This window comes from Vespa mandarinia, chromosome 7 (genome assembly GCF_050613455.1).
Source record: "Vespa mandarinia isolate Hongniang chromosome 7, ASM5061345v1, whole genome shotgun sequence".
Lineage (NCBI taxonomy): Eukaryota > Metazoa > Arthropoda > Insecta > Hymenoptera > Vespidae > Vespa > Vespa mandarinia.
Genome location: NC_140816.1, coordinates 4,219,858 through 4,237,811, shown reverse-complemented (window position 1 = coordinate 4,237,811; position 17,954 = coordinate 4,219,858). Strand labels below are relative to the sequence as shown.

Sequence of the window (17,954 nt, the reverse complement as noted above, 5' to 3'; positions counted from 1 at the left end):
ACATTCATCTCATCGATTCATGTCGTCATACGTTTGCATCATACGTACGATATAATGCAAAATTAATTTCGTTCATTAATTTTAATTATATAATTTTTAACGATAACGGTAGACTAATATATATTTTATCGTGTATTATTTTCGTATATATTTTTTTCTTCTTTTTTATTTTTTTTTAGATTTCTGAACTGATTGAAAATAAATTATTAATAGGATAAATGACATTCGAGTATGTGCAATTAACGTAAACAATTGAAAAAACAAAAATGCAATTTACAAAATGATAAAAAATAATTAATAGAAGCACTTTATTGTTTTTATAATGAATCGTTTCAAGACATAACATTATGTATTGTACCCTAAATATTATTATATAATAAATAAATATTATTTATTCGTATAAAAATAATAGTATTGTGTTATTCGAAAACTTTAATTGTGCGTAACATCATCGTATTCCTTAATTAGCGTAGACAACCTAGATTGTCTTTTTACCATAGTTCGAGATACTAAAAATAGTAGTATAGTATTAGGATTAGGAAATTAGAAGAGTAAAAGATTTTCTAAGATACTTACTCTATGCGTCCGTGAAACTCCTTTTTTAGATTCTGACGATCGATCGAGCTATCCTGAAATAGGATTCTCTTTCGTAATGAGTTGTACGTTACGAGCCTACGATTGTACTACGTTAGTTAGCTTATTTACAGCTTGATGAATCTTTCACCATAAAACGATGATTTTCTCGGTTGTTATTACCGACGTTACCTATAATTTTTTTCTTTCTCTTTTTCCATTTGCGCGAACCTGCTGTTAATCTCTATGCACAGAATTTTGATGACTGCGCATTGTATGACAACACTAGATGTCAGATTTTAAAACTTTAAAATGGCGGAGTATTTATTATCTATCTTACAATTATTATCTATCTCATTATAAGACTAAACTGTTTAACTAAATCACAGGTATTAAGACTAAATAACATGTCAAAATAAAACACTTCGGCTAAAACAAAATTCTATGTCCGTATATTTTATATATATATATATATACACATATAATATTAATATGTAATTATATAAGAAATATGTTTTGTTACATAAGGAACATAAAATACGATTTACGTAAAGAACAAGAATAATATAATTTATATTAATATAATATATAACAATCATTATTACATAAGATGTTTCTATGTATATAAATTAATTACGCACAATAAACTTATTGGTCATATATTGCCGTTATTATCAGGTAATTTTCTTTATCATCCCACTGTGCGAATGGCAATTAATAGAATGTTGATAATCGACCAACGGAAGTGATGTGTCGTTGTATTTTTACGAGGCATCTCGATAATTACTATTTTTACGGTAGTAGCTTTCTCCTTTTTACTTTAATACTATATTATCTGCACTATTACATGTAGATATGTATATAATAAATAAATAAATATATATATATATATATATATATATATTCAGCATTACTTTCGTCAATGGACAACGAGATTTTTAATTAACGAATTAAAGTTAATGAAAATAAGACTAACATTAAGAGAAATTCTTTGATTAAAAATTGTACAAGGTATTCTATTAAATTTATTTTGTTCAATAAAAATCGCAAAAAAAAATCGACGAAGATCGACATAAATTCTATGGTTTTAAATTTATAGGACGTTATATTATATATTGTATTAGCATATACCGAGAGAGCGAGAAAAGAAGTACGACATATAAATGTCGAACTTTATTTTTTATTGGTATGGAAAAATTACGACTTGTACCACTTTGAATTAGTCGATTAGAATTTTATTATCAAATATTGAAAGATATTTTTTTATATTTCCTTGTACAATTTATAGATCGTCAAAGTCATTAATCGCAATTTTTAGAAGTATTGGTGAGACCGGTCTAGCTTTGTTTTTTATTAATTAGTGTTATTTATTAATTATTACACAATAGTAATAAAATAATAATTAGTTATTCTTTAGCTACTTCAGTATCGAGGTTATCTAAATTATATTTAGCCAATGAAACGCATAACATTACCAGTAGTGTAATCTTTGAAAAAAATCAGGATTTGCACAGTTATAAAGTTGGAACTTGTTATCATCGTTATTTACATATCCAATGTTCGTTACATACATTTAGTTGAAAGACTAAAGTGAGAAGTATTAACTTAAACATGCGTAATTTAAAAACAGCTATACAACGAAAAATGTTAATATTATGGATCCTATAAGTGTGGAGGCGGGAGTAGGGGGGCAAGAGATGGAGGAATACATATATCAGACACGAACGTTTGGCATTCTTCATTCGAAGATATATAATCCTTTGAAAGCGTTTGTCTAAAAATTCTCTCGAGGTCTCTCTTAGACTCAGAAGATTGCCAGAAGTCACGAAAAGGCCTCGGATGTCTTGTCACAACTTACTATTATGCAAAATTGTTCAAAATAAGTGGAAGCGATATAAATACATCTGAGTTGTTTGTAATTCTAATCGTTTTATTTAGGAATATCTACATATATAAAGGAGATATCATCTCCTTTATATTCATAGATATATAAAGAAGATATTTAAATGGCCCGTTTTAAGTAAAACAATCTATATATATATATATATATATATATATATATATATATATTTATATATATATATATATTTATTTATATATATATATATAAATATATATATATATTATTGTTTATTATAGTTTAAATGTATATAACATAATTTGGAAATTTTCTAAAAATCTCATCAATTAATTTTTATCAACAATTTTTTCTTTGTAATAATTATTTGTATCTCGTTTAGAAAAATTATTATGTAAATGTTTCACAATAATATTATCATAATTGATTTATAATATCTCTTATGTTATTATTCATAAGCCTTATAAGGAATTAGATGAATTTTTATATTTAAAAATTTCGATACGTATGAATCGTGTTATCAATCACTTGGAATATTCTAATTCATAAGAATACGAAGATCTTCGTTATTCTCAATGGTCAGTGTAAGGTCTTGCTCTGACATTCCCGAGACCTTTCAATTTGTTTAATCATCGCCACGGGTCAATTTGATTAGTCTTGGTTGCACGGCACACGCACATACATACACATAGAAAGAGGATTTCGTCCTTTCGTTATCTCTTGTTTTATATGGCTCCTATATCTCGCCTTCCTAAGTTCAAATGATTCATAAGAAACATACACACTTTATACATATTATGATATTATTAATTTACAATTAAGCACGATGAGATAATAAAAATGGAAATGTTCACAATAGATAACTATATACTTCGAATATACTTTCTGTTAGTTATACAATCCTATTCAAAAGTTTGAAACAATTTGGAAACTTTCGTTAAATTATTTATACGATTAAAATTCGATGATCTTTATGGCAATATTCGACGAACAGTTTAAGTTCATTTTCAATTAAAATAATCTCAAACTTTTTATCCGATATATTGTATATATTTAATATCTTAATAAATGAAAATTTATATTCTCTAGTTGATCGTAATTAACGATTAAAAGAATCAAAATAAAATTAAAGAATCTTTATCGATGAAATAGTTATATGTTATATATTATAGGTTGAAATTTGTAAATGTAATGATTCTATCGGCGATAGAAAAAGTTTTTATCAGAAATATTATTCATTAGTATAAATAATATAAATTATCGACGTTGGAAAGGTCGAGATCATTCATCTAATCCTAATTATGTGACTATCACTGAATTCGATGAGACATCGGGTTGGCTAGGCTATACTCGCGAGAGTGTATACATACATATGTATGTATTTATATGACTTTAAAACGACGACCCGTGACCGATGAAGGACGAGTCATACGGGGTGACTAGAAACTATATGCAGAGAAAATCGTAAATTACACGGCGCTCGATTAAAGCCGACGCCATTTGAAACGGAGAATTATGCCGAGCGAGCACTGGGGACTGCCGTCGCTAACTGTTTCATACTCTCTCTGTCGTTCTCAAAAGAAAAAGAGATAAAGATAGTGTGTGTATGTGTGTATGTGTATGAGAAAGAGTGAGAGAGAGAGAGAGAGAGAGAGAGAGAGAGAGAGAGAGAGAGAGAGAGAGAGAGAGAAAGGTAGAGATAGAAGAGAGAGAGAGAGAGAGAGAAAGGTAGAGATAGAAGAGAGAGGATACACTGTCATGGTCAAAGAGATACGTGTAGGAAAATATACGAGTTGCGCTTGGAAGAGGAATAGATCGTAGCTGAGTCGTTGCACGTTCCTAGTTACGAATATATTCCTATCCTTTTTTTTCTCTTTTTCCTCTTCTTTCTATCTTTTCCTCCTATTTCTTTTTTTATTTCCCTTTCTCTTTTTTCTTTTTTACACTCACAACCACAGAGAGTGCCTTATTTCTATTTATATTTTTCTTTTTCTTCCGTCTTTTTCTCTGTTATAAATTAATCGTTAATCCCTATAATTGAAAAGAATATATAATGTTAGATACATTATAGATCTTTTTTATATTATCATTATATTATTTTTTTTTTATAGATACATTATCATATCCGTATAGTTTAATCGTGTTAAACTAGATACGAATTTTTATATGCCGATGTTCTTTTGATGGATTTATAGATATAATGAAATTAAAGGTGATAGATTTTTCTTTTCTTTTTTTCTTTTTTTTGTTAGAAATTTTATTTATCATAAAAGACATTAAAATTAAAATACAAAATGTAAAAAGCTATTCGATAGGCAAGGTATAAGGGAATGAAAGAATTTTTATTAATGATTGAAATGAAACAAGAGTAGAAAAATATTCAGGTTGTTTACAATAGCGATGAGATAAGAGAATAGAACATTCGTAGATAAAAATATTTTTTCTCGATTGCAATCTCGTACATATATTTGAATATCGATAAAAGACATAATTAATCGTTGGAATATTTTTCTTTTCATTTTTTATTATAAATAATTAATATCATATATGTAATTCCTCTTGTTTACATTAAAGGTTTGTTCTCGATGAAATTGTAAATTAAAAAATGATCGTTAGATTTTCTTAGTTAAAGTTTCTTACAATTCTTTTAAGAGTTTCACAAAATCAAGAAATCGGATAAGAGCGCTACTTTACAAAACGGAGAAAACGAATATTTTCTAATTTAACATTCAAGGTACGAGCGCAACGTTATCCTTCCTGCATGCAATATTCACCATCCCGTGATATTTCAAGCGCAACCGAGTGCACTTCGAGTGCGTATCACGCGATTTCGAGATTTTGCAATAATGCCTGTATTAGCACTAGTAGGCTCTCCTGCAAACGTTGTCGACATGCATAGGCACGAATGCATTAAACGATTATTTCGACTGTAATCTTCGATGTAATTAGGAAGAAAAAAAAGTGTTCCTTTAGATTGTGTAGCACGTTACAGAACTCGTCAAAGATCAAACGTATCTTATTCTCTTTGAGAAAAAACTTAAAGAAATAAAAACTTAAAAATCATTTCCTCTTTGATGTAATCAAACGATATATTATTTATATGTACAGAGTGATTATGAATTGTTTGTACAATTTTATAATGTTGTAAAATCTTTATTGGTGATTAAAACAATGATATTAATGACATTTCATAGAGACAATGTCAAAGTTTTACCTTAAAGTCACGAACATTTGATATTAAAGACTGTTGTTAAGCTCAGACAATAATTTAACTCCAGTCTTGCACGATGAATCATGCCTGCATCAATTGCTAAAATTGCAGTGTGAATTTCTGTCTTATTCTCATCGAGATTGAAGATTCTAGTATCATATACATGATCATTAATGAAACCCTAAAGGAAGTTGTCACAAAGTGTAATGTCCGGTGTTCTTGGTTAGCTTTCGGATGGGCCCTCCACGATCAATCCAGCGACCAGGGAACTTATCAAGTAGTTTCCATATCAAGTGTTTGTGCTTTTAAGATAAAACTTATATATTTTATCTCTATAATGCTATTAATGTCATTGTTTTCAATTGCTCAAGAAAAACGAAAAAAAAAAAAAGTAAAATATCTCATTTTTTTTAATTAGAAAAAAAAAACTCTGACGCTATATTTCAATTTTCCTACAAAAATCGAATGTATGTAAGTGTATGTAATGGATAATGTAAGTAAATGAATAGGTATGTAAATAAATAGGTATGTAAGTAAATCGTAAAGATACATAAAAGAATAGAATTAAAAAACGAATTTATCTACCGTAAAATTAAGCTTGATCGATATAACTATAATATTGCGTAATAATAATAAGATCGTTAAAACACGTGTACGTGTACGTGTTTTCTATACCATTTATTATGGTAATTTCTGGTGGCTTATTATTATACATTAGTTTAATACTTGTTTCCAAAAATAAAAAAGAAAATAAAAAATAAATAAATAAATCAGATTATGGACAACATTCTTGTAGTACATACGTTATGATATTACAAAAAAAAAAAAAAGGAAAATCGTGCAAATTATAAAGGAGAAAGTTAATAGTTATTTAAACAATGTTAATCTCTGAGACATTAAGCGTCCATGTTTGTAAAAAGATACGACGTCTAAATTGGCGAAAAGGAATGTGTTAAAATAAGTAATTACGTCGAGATGTAACATAATTTTTTTTGTACATTATTATGTTTTCTCGGTATGATGCATTCCTGCAAACATTACCACCACTCTTCTTTACAACGTAGTTTGTCGTTACATAACGTAGTACTAACATATATATATATACACAGACATACCGTTTACTTGAATTCTTTCTCGTTACCTTTTTCTGAACGTCTTTTCTAGTTCCACGCCAGATTTTTTATACGGTTCAAAGGTAACCAAATTTCCCATTTATCTTGTCATCTCTTTTAAACGTTTTATCATCAACAAACGATAATGATTATCGGCGTAGAAAGATCTTGCGTCTATAATTGTTTCTTATATTAACGTATCGATTTTTGCATGAACCTTGTCTATTGTCTTTCATTATCTTTTTTCTTTTTTTTCTCTTTTTTTCTTCTTTTTCCCTTTTTGTTCTTTTGTTTTTCTTTTCTCTAAACGTTATTTCTTTTCAATTTATCATATTGTATCCTTGTCATGTATAATTGCTATTTTAAAAAAGTCATACATATCTCAAAAAAAGTTGGTAAAGTCAAGTATCGCTTATAGCAAAGAAGTCATTGTACAGTACAATACACAATACTTTTATACTATTAACAAACATGATGCAACATCATTATTAGAAAAAGAAAGATCCTTTATCTTTTTTTAATAATTATCTCTTTAGTACCATATTTTTAATATATTAACGAAGGTATTAATCGATTACTAATAATAAACGTTAAACGAAGTCTCTTAAAAAATAAATATATTTTTATACTTTCAAATTTTTCTTTATAAAAATTTTAAAAAATTATAAGATCGTATCATTTTTATATTCATCGTCATTTCCTTGTCACATTTCATACTGGTACATACATATCTTTTAGAAAAGAAAAGAGAGAGAGAAAGGAAGTAAGAGAGAGAGAAAGAGAGAGAGAGAGAGAGAGAGAGAAAGAGAGGAGAAATAAATGTATCTTACAATTAGGTGAAGAGAAACTGTGATGTAGGGAGCGTGTAAAGTAGCTAGCGGCGGGTGTCGAACCGGCGTCGAGCCCGTCGACCAATCAACTTTCGAGTAGTTAGGCGCCGTCTGTAGTCAGACAACGAGTCACCTCCCACTCCTTTTCTCGCTTACAACTACCACACCACTGGCAGAAACGACGAGTAGGCTCGTCAGTCAGCGCACGACCGTAGACTAAGTAGGACGTGTTTTGTTTAGAAGAGCTCTGACGTTCTTCGTTGTTTTTCAAATCACCGAGGACATTAGCTTTACATATCGAGCTTTACGTGTTTCTATTCGTCTCTATTGTATAACATCGTACGACAAAGGGACAAACGACAATTGTCAGTTGACAAGAGATATCTCCGTCGTCGATTATCGAACGAATTCGTTAAAGCGCTCGATCAATGCGAATGGCTGGTTGGTGGTCATCTGTCAAATTCGTCCAGATAGAGATACAGGTAAAGAAATTACTTCGTTTTTTTTTTCTTATTATTATTATTATTATTATTATTTTTTCCCCCTTTTAATTCGTACCTTTATTAAATTGTGAAATAACATTTTACAGGGAGTGTTATATTTTTAACGATATTCTTTGTAAATTGTAATCCCTTTTTTCTTTCTTCTCTTGCGTCATGTTTATTATCCTCTTACGTTATATTAAGTTAAGAAAGATGATCGTAATTGTTAAATTCGAATTGCGTTTTTACGATGTATATTAAAAAGATCAACGATTTCACGTTAAAAATGAAAGAGCGTAAAAGGAGGCTATGCGTTTTCCCGACCATCATATCCATCGATCGAATTTAATAGAGATGATATGACGTAACGTTTTATTATCTCCTTCCTGTTGCTGGAAATGACACCTTCATCGCGGGACTTCGTCATCTTCCCTGTTTTCAAAACACGTTCCAAAGAGTTTCTCGTTCTTTTTCTCGTTTTTTTTTTTATTTTTGTATTTATTTTTCGTTATTACCGTTTGCAATATCGTTAAATTATTGATTTACCGGTACGAACAGAAACGTAGTTGCACGCAATAAACTCTCACGAGCACAAATCGGATGTTGACTTTTCTACGGGAAATGGTATTCCCATTTGTTGATTCATTCCTTTTTCTATGAGAAAGAAATTTCCTTTAATTTCTCTTTTACGAGCACGTATGTAGTTATAAATATCTAATTTAATTTTGCCGTCGTTATGAAATACTACATTAAGATATTTGAAAATCAATATTTATTTTGAATATAACATTTATCCGTAACAAAGAAATATTTCAAATGAAATCATTAGAAATATACTGTATCACGAAATGTATCCAGAATTACATAATACTTTTTTTTATATGTTTTAAACGAAATATTCTATATAATTCGAAGTACTACATATGTGCGAGATTGAATTTTCATAAATTTATGAGAAAACGAAAGGGACATCAATAGTGGGACATTGATAATGAACAAGTGAAGAAAAATAATGAAATAAAATCGATCGACCTATATTAATTTTACTCTACGAGTAATTATATACGTATATATATGTATAGGTGTATAATTTATACATATTCTTGTTATAGAATGTCAAATTTAAAATTGAAATTAGAGTTAGAATTAGAAATACACGTGTGATACCGTACGATGACGTGTCAAATTTAGATGATAGGAAAATATCATCCCCGGCGTTAGAAATGAGCAGCCGGTTGGGATTCTTGATTACCATCGGCTTTTGTGTGTACGCACGAATAGCACGTAGATCATTTGTCGGTATTTGCGACGCGTCTGGCAAGGTTAAAGCATCGTCAATCCTCTCTACGAGTCTACGCTTTGCGATGCCTCGTAAATAATGCCGGTCCTTTCCTTTTTCCTTTTTCTTCTTTTCTCTCTCTCTCTTTTTCTTTTTTTTTTTTATGCTCGCGAGCATAATACAACATAAGCATGTGTATACCACATATAGATGTCTGCAGTTATATATGTGTAATGTTGTATACAGGTAACATGATAACATACACAAGATATGTTGCCTTTCGTGAGTATATCGGTTACGCCAATTATACGTGCCAATAGTAGGCACAAAACTTATATATTCCCTAGTTTGATTTATAATCATTAAATGGTTCGAGAAAACTGTGGCAAATTTTCTGAATCTCTCTTGCGTGAAATCGAAGAACTTGGATTGGTAGTTAAAGTAAACTTTTTTGATCAATTTCGTACATCCAATATGTACTTTCTTTCTTTCTTAGTCATTCTCTCTCTCTCTTTCTCTCTCACTCTCTATTTCTTGACGTTTTAATTATATCGTACAAAATATATATATATATATATATATATATATATATATATATATATTGTTTCATGTTAATTAAGGATCCTTTAAATATTTTATATTCGATATTGAAATTAATAATCTATTCTTTTTTTTTTTTTATTTTCACTCATGATATATGTATACATATATACGTTGTATAATAATATCGATAAAAGTTGAGTTACCTTTGCGGCAATAGCATAAATTTAACATTAAATTGTATATTTAATACCCCTTTGAAATGTAGAATGAAGTGTATCGACGTACGTCATCGAATAGTTAGATACCGTTATGCCTTTCGGCTAGAAATTATAAATATATATATATATATATATATATATATATATATATATATATTTGAAGATGTCTATGGCTATTCCTTGTATGTCCTATCTATGTATGGTAGGAAAAGGGACACGAGTGAAATATACTGTTTAAAAGTCTTGCAATCGATTGAAATGAGAAAGTTGCTCGGACATACCTATGCTATGTTAGGATGTTAATAATTGAATAGTAATAAAATCACTAGTATTATATTTGCAATTAGTAATATTAGAAATCTTATAATTAATATTATGTATTTTATATTTTATTGATCAAAAACGTATGAAATTTCTTATTGAAATTCGAAGAAATATTTTTTTTTTTTTTCAATATTATAACGTCGATCGTCGAATTGATCTTATATATATATATATATATATATATATATATATTCGATTATCTAATAACAATAAAATTATTTGTAATTAATATACAGGGATGTAGTAAAAGTTCATAGATTCATTTAAAAATCAATTACTCATTTTCATGGACTGATATTATTTTCAAATAACTTATAAGATTACGAATCGTGAGAAATTATTTCGTATTACAAAATAAAATAACATTTGAAAGATTTCAAAGGACTTTCACGAGATCTCAACCATGTATACTTTCACAGTAACTCGTCCGATTGTGAAATAGAATAATATCAGTAATATCAATCGTTTGAAAAGTTTCAAAAGAGATTTGATCGAATGTTCATGGTAAAAGAAAAAGAAGAAGAAAAAAAAAAGAAAGTCGTTCATTTCGATTGACGGATTTGCAAATTCGATTGACGGAAGCGTCGACAGCATTAGAAAAGTCGGTGCGTGTCTTTCGCAATGAGAAGAGGCGCGTTACCGCAATGAGTAACCGTTACACCGTCGAGACGAAACGAAATGCAAAGGAAACGTGCGTAAGAGGAATATATTTATGTATATGTATATGTATATGTATATGTGTATATATATATATATATACACATACATATACATACTTATATATCGTATTGCCACGCTTCGAAGCAAGCAAGCGCGCGAGTGAGCTACGCTCGTAAAGTCAAGTTTACGGTAGACTGGCAACAAGATAAGGACTTCTCGCATACAACGGTTATGCTCACTATTTCTCACGCAAATCTTTTCGATATAGACGAGAAAGCATATCAACCCTTAAGGTCGTCGAAGAGAAGAAGCCCGTTCGAAGGAAATAAAGTTTAAAAGTAAAAAAAAAAAAAAAAAAAAAAAACAGAAAAAAAAACAGAAAGAAAGGAAAAGAAATTAGTGAGAGAAAGTAGAAATAAATTTATTCAAAGTTAAAGTTAAAGGGTACGTATAATTTACCACGTTATCGATGAATTTTATTTCATAGAGATTAACGTTGATATATAAGTATTTAGATACGTACTTTATGAGCTTTCATTCAGATCAAATTGGCGTAACGATCGTTAAATAATATTTATCAGTTAAATCTGAAGAGTCACGATATTATTCGTAAGTGTTTACATAACTGGAGCTTTTTTTTTTTTACTTATATGTGTGTGTGTGTGTGTGTGTGTGTGTGGATGAGTAGAATGGATCATGTAACATGTCGATATCTATACTCGCATTGATAAAATTATTTTGAACATTTATTTATTTTTAAAAATTTTTTCTTTTATATATCGAAGAAAATTGATTCTCTTGTTAAAAAGTTAGAAAAAGTATATCGACTTAGAACTAATAGGTGTTTCTCTTTTATCACATTACGTTCTCGAAATCTCACAAAATTTCGTGAAGAGACAAAGAAGTATGATTTTTTTTATTTTCCTTTTTTTCGAGAACGTTAATTGACGTGCACTAATTCTCTTATTAAAAATGTATTGGGTACATTGGAAAGTTTTTCGTGCGAATGTAAAAGTTTCGTTATAGTCCATTCTCGTAATGATAGTAGTAGGGCATATATGTCAGAAAGTACATGTACGTTTATATGTATTAGAAAAAGAAATGAGAAAGGAAGAAGATGGTTGATTGTTTTTTTTTTCTTTTTTATGTGCATGCATACATGGACGCTCATATGTGCATCTATGTATGTATGTATACGTATATGTGTATTTACTAGTAAGGGAAAAAAAGAAAAGATTCTAGGAAGAAATATGTTGCAAGTAGAATGGTAAATTACATTCTATGCATTTATTTTCTCTTTCTCATTATCCTTGAAGAGTTTGACATTTTAGAAATTAATTTCGTATTTTCGATCATCATTTCCTTTTGATATTTCTATAATTTCTGTTTTTAATTTTCTGTTTTTTTTTTTTTTTTATTTTTTTTGTTTCTTTTTTCTTTCTTTAACTTTATGTAAAATAGACATTAATAAATACTTTGTTCTATGTTCGCTCATAATTCGAAGTTCGTACAGTTACCCTCTTTCGTTTACCGTTACGTTACATCACTCGCACACATACGCCATACATAAGTATGTCCATCGGAGTTATTATATGCTGGTAGTTAGTGACGAAGTAGAATTAGACATAGGTTTGCTCGGGAAAATTGTGGAGACTTTATTATGCGTAATGAATACTTCAATGTTAAAGAGTACGGTGCGTGTTGTATTATACGATTATAGTCATAGAAATATTTGAATGATTATTACTTTTTCCCTTTTTCTTTTCCTTTCATTTTTTTTTCTTCTTTTTTCTTTTTTTTTAAATTGAATAAGACTTCTTTTTAATTAACGCTAAACGGAGAATATTCTTTTACATTGTTATAAACAGATACAGTGAAATTATGTTAAGAAGTGTATTATGCAGAATAAAGAATTTTTTAATTGTGATATGTCAAGTATATGAAGAAAATAAAAGAACAAATTTTTTATTGAAAATTTTTTATATATATATATATATACATATAAAAAAGAAAAAAAATAAATGGTGATCATTTTTAGTGACCAAATATTTTTATAACCGGCTGTAACTCATGTTAGTATCGTCGCCGTCATGGTCTTCATATCAACGAGTAACAACTTTGCATGTCGAGTCGGCGAATGTTCTTTAATCCGATACTTCTCTGATCAATTTAATAGAGAAGTAGTTCTCTCTCTCCCTCTCTCTCTCTCTCTCTCTCTCTCTCTCTCTCTCTCTCTCAGCATGTATTATAGATAGGTGAAGGAAGCCCGATGCAGATCAGAGTAGTTTCATCGGCGACTTTGAATTACGAATTATTTTCCCGGGGCGAACGATCGACTTGTTAAGTATCGACTTCATCACGCGTTAACTCTACTCGCACGTTGCTTGCAATTTACGATTTTCTTTTCTTTTTTTTTTTGTTTTTTTTTTATTTTTCTTTTTCTTCTTTTTTTCTCCTTTTTCTCCCATAATTACATTTTTATACGTGACGCTGTATTTCGATTGAGTCACGGTTGAAGAAAAATTACATTAGATGATATAGAAATTAGAGCTCATTGGAAAAAATGTATATTTTTCTCTTCTTTCAATTTTTCGTTTTTTGTTGTTGTTTTCTTCTTCTTCTTCTTTTTCTTTATCTTCAGCTACTTCGTCATCATTTTTTTTTCCTATAATTTTCTTTTAAAAGCATTATTAATGTCAATTAAATAAAACGATTTTGCATAAAAAATAACTCGAGAGATAGAAAATTATATAATACTGAGTGCTCTTTATCACTCTAATTTTTGTTAACATGAAAAACACATCAAGATTTACGTTATCAATTCTATAAACTTTGTCATTTATATTTACATAAATTTAAATTTGTAATTCTGGTAATAAAAAAAAATGTCAAGTTCTTTTTCAATGTTAATAAATGAATATTCTATTTTTTATATATGTATGTATATATATATATATATATATATATATATATATATATATTTCTATTCTTTTTTAACGATCAAACGTTAATCCGCTCGATCTTCCTACAGAGGTTACATAAACACTTTAGGATGCATCTGTTATTATTTATACGATATGCATATATATATATATATATGAACGTATGAATATAAGGTTAAAAAGGTCCCCTTGAAGCTTATAATACGCATGAAAATTTATTTTCATATCTTATCGAAAGGTAAAAGCGTATCGTTCGATTCGAATCGGATCGATCGTTTTTCGACTTTACGACCCACTTTTGCTCGAGGCTCGTTTATTTTAATCTATAACTCACACAAAAATAAATTTATCGCGAATCGTTTGAAAAACCAATACGTATATACATATATAATATATTATACATATTTATACATACCTAAATACATATATGTACATACATATCGATCCAGCACAAAATATGAATACGATCTCTCTTTCTCTCTCTCTCTCTCTCTCTCTCTCTCTCTCTCTCTCTCTCTTTTTCTTTTTCTTTCTTTTTCTTTTCCTTTCTTTTTCTTTCTTTTTCATAGGATTCCTATCGTTTTTGTCTAAAGTAATAATCGATCTTACTTTCACATTTTTAACTATTTAATTAATTAATTTATTATTTTCTTTTTTTTTTTTTTTTTTTTTTTTTAAACTCGATAGTATCTAGAATGCGAGAGAAAATCTGTTATTAGACGAACTGTCATCTATTCGAGTCGAATCGAATTGAAAAAAAATTCACCTTTCGTTTCATTTCTAAGAGCATGGGAATTTCATGTAAGATCGAGCGAAAGTGAATCTAATAATAAGCAGCTACGTTTCTCATATATATTTTTTTCGTATATTTTTTCTTTCCTTCTTTTTCCTTTTTCTTTTCTTTTCTTTTCTTTTCTTTTTTTTTTCTTTTTCTTTTTCGTATCGTTTCTTCTTTAACACAATCCATTGTCTGTTGGAAATATTTGAGAAACAATATTGACAATGTGTCGAGATAACGTTTGAATAAATAATTTTTAATGATTAAATATAATGACCGTCAAGAGAAAAGTTTTAGAAAACTGTAAAAATATACATATACTCTGAAATTTATCGTTCCATTAATTATTGTACCTCGAATGTTCTTCTGTTTATACAGATGCATCTTGAAATATTATCAAATGTCATGAAATATGAATAAGGTTTAAATATTTAAATTTTCGAAAAAAATCATTAATAAATTTTTATTCTCGTCAAGTCGGTTTATCATTAAGGTTCATCAAAAATGCAGTATGATAATAATAGCAATAGTTTTTCTTAAGTGTAAACGTATTAATTAAGTCGACGACAATAGTGATTTATTTTTTAATACAAAAATAATAAAAATATAATTTTCCTTCGTCGTTGCGTTTGTATCGATTGTATAGAAAATTATTATACATTGAAAATATGCGCCATCGCATTTCACATAATTTATTATACGTATTTACATCGTATAGTTATTTTTAAAATATAATCAGATTCTTAAATCAGATTTTCTTTATTATTATTGATTGAAAGTAAGTTTTTTAATTTATCACTTGACTCTCGTTAATGGTAGATCATGTTGATCGTGATCGAAATTATGCGAATTGTTTTGCACGCTTTTTGTGCTCTCTCATGTTTTGTCCTTAAGCATATATTTTTATTATTGTATTTGAAATGCTTTTTATTTTCTTTCCTTTTTTCTCTTTTTTTTTTTTTTTTTTTTTCCTTTTAAAGTTTTCCTTTTAACATAAGTATAATGGAGTGAGAAGGAAAGGAATGATATTACACAAGCAGAAATTGATAATAAATATTTCCACAGTTTTCTTACGATGTTAACATAAAATAATGATCTTGTTTTTATAAGGAGAAAAATAAACAACATCAAGGTCGTCAATCTGGACGCATGTATTTAAAATAAACATTTTTAAGACCTTCGACTGATATTAAGAAGTATCATAAATTTATTTATAAATTATATATAGAAAAAAAAAGAAATTTAAGTAAATTATATGTAAATAATATGAGTCTTTTTATTAATATTATTCACTTTAACTCGATCTTATTAATTTATTTCAAGATTTTATTGTTTGAGGCGTGTCGAAAATTATTTTTTTTTATTATTATTATTCGTACTGTTAAAAACTTAGACATATAGATACAGGAATTCATAGGCTCGTGAAAGATCGTAAAATCGTACTTTGCCTTCCACGAAGAATAAATATCACGGGTCTCTCTCTCTCTCTCTCTCTCTCTTTCTCTCTCTTTCCCTCTTTCTTTTGCTTTTCTCTCTACCCCCTTCAACCATTTTGCCTCTGTTCATTATTACCGCCCTACTCGTGTATCTCTCACCTCGCTGGCATCGCTTCCAGTAACGGAACCGATCGAACGAACGAACGTTTTACGATCGGTACAAGATTTGCATGAGGAATGGACCGAGGAAAGAAAAAAAAAAAAGAAAGAAAGAAGGAAAGACCGATCTCTACAGAAAGACGAAGAAATGTTTGAAAAGGGTGGAAGGTGGTAACAGGGACGGATTTAAACAAGAATTGTACAAACTTTAAATAAACAGAAATCTTTGTCGATAGAATATATAGAAAAACATTTTTTTACAACTTGAACTCATATGTTTCTAGGAAAAAAAAAAAAAAAAAAAAAAAAAAGGAAAAAAAAAAACAAAAAACATTCTCAAGGGTATGCTAAGACTTATTCTTTATTAATTTTTTTCTATAATATATTTAACGTTTCTAGATTCTCGTTATGACGTATATACGTAAATTGATTTATACACAAATCATATGCAAATTAATAAATTATTATAATAATTTATTAAAATGCATGTAAATTTCTTATTGATTGTTTTAAAAAGTTACATGGAAATTTACGATACTTTATTGTAAATATCTTGAAATAACACTGTCCTTTTTTTCACGATCTTTTTAATGAAAACATCTGTTTTTAATAAAAAATTATTCTCCCAAAAATAATCTATTAGAAAAAAAAGCAAAAAAATAAAAAAGGATTAATAGATATCATTGTTCGAAGAGTGATCGACTAAATATAGATTTTTTAAATTCGTGTCGTGGATCGAAGAAGAAACTAAATTATTATTTGGATCTGAATGAATGATTATTATTCGTGATATTTTTTATTGAAAATTTTAATATCAATCTAATATAATATAAAATCGTATTAGAAATAAATTAACGATAAGTTATTAGAATTAATTTAGGAAGTATTATCGTTCTTGTCGAAAAGTGACCCAGTTAAGATATTAAATCCGTACCTGAGTTGAAAGGGGGTCGAAGGAAAGGAACAATCATTATTATGGTCGATAGGCGTACTCGAACGCCTCTCTAAAAGCCGGCGAAACAATCGCGTTAATGGTCGAATCGGTAGGCCGTATCTCTCTCGTTGTTGCTACTGCAACCGAAGAAGAAGAGGAAAAAAAGAAAAAAAAAAAAGAAAAAAGAAAAGGAAGAAAAAAGAGGAAAAGGCAGCGGTGGCCAAAGCCGTTGAGCCTAAAAGCCGTCGAGAAATCCTCGGTGGTGCAGTGGTGCAATTTCCTGCCACCTTCCGGACTTTCTAAACTCGCCGTGAACGCGAGAGCGCGGACGCGCGACGATTTTTCATTCCGGAAATCGGATCGTACGAGAAATTCTTTATACCATTGATTTTCCGCTCGCGGACGATCACGATTTTTTTTTTTTTACTTTTCTTTTATTTATTTATCTATTTATTCGTTTTTTCTTTTATTTTTCTATGAATATTCTTAATTTTTCTTTTCGCTTATTTTCTATTTCTTTTTCTATTTTATTTCTTTTTATTTATTTGTTTATGTTCTTTCGTATTTTCTTTTTTTTGTTTTTTTCTTTTTTCTTTTTTTTATTTTTTTTTTTTT

General features: G+C 28.7%; 1 protein-coding gene across 2 annotated transcripts in view; it reads left to right on the top strand.

Moving 5' to 3' along the window:
• LOC118440497 (uncharacterized) overlaps nucleotides 1-17,954 on the top strand; it is a 59,054-nt gene that overhangs the window by 3,986 nt on the left and 37,114 nt on the right. Inside the window, exon 1 of one of the 2 annotated variants that reach the window (XM_035863613.2) lies at nucleotides 7,769-8,066. The exons of the other annotated variant lie outside the window; for it this stretch is intronic. The gene's annotated coding sequence lies outside the window, so the exon portion shown is untranslated. Of the gene's footprint in view, nucleotides 1-7,768; nucleotides 8,067-17,954 lie in introns of those variants that run through there. 2 annotated transcript variants of the gene reach the window in all.